The following is a 285-nucleotide window of genomic DNA, read 5'->3' as shown; positions in this document are numbered from 1 at the left end:
TGCTGAGGCTGTAATGCCAATAGAAATTTTGTTAAAAATCTTATTAAACTTTGTTTTCTCATTTTCAGCTAATGCTACAGATTCGGTTACTTAGCTAGAGGTTAAAACAAACATGCAACACATACTCATGAAAGAGAATTCAAACAGTCTGTATCTATAATGTTTTGAATCTAATACCATGCTGCTACCAAAAGCAAATTGTTTTCTATAGCAGGAAGTTTCAAGATCAAAAGCACTTCCCCCCTGCCAAGCAAAACTAATTTTAAATACAACAGAAACGACTTG

This window comes from Mesitornis unicolor, unplaced genomic scaffold (genome assembly GCF_000695765.1).
Source record: "Mesitornis unicolor isolate BGI_N332 unplaced genomic scaffold, ASM69576v1 scaffold26790, whole genome shotgun sequence".
In the NCBI taxonomy this organism is placed as follows: Eukaryota; Metazoa; Chordata; class Aves; order Mesitornithiformes; family Mesitornithidae; genus Mesitornis; species Mesitornis unicolor.
Note: the sequence above shows the minus strand (reverse complement) of the source record.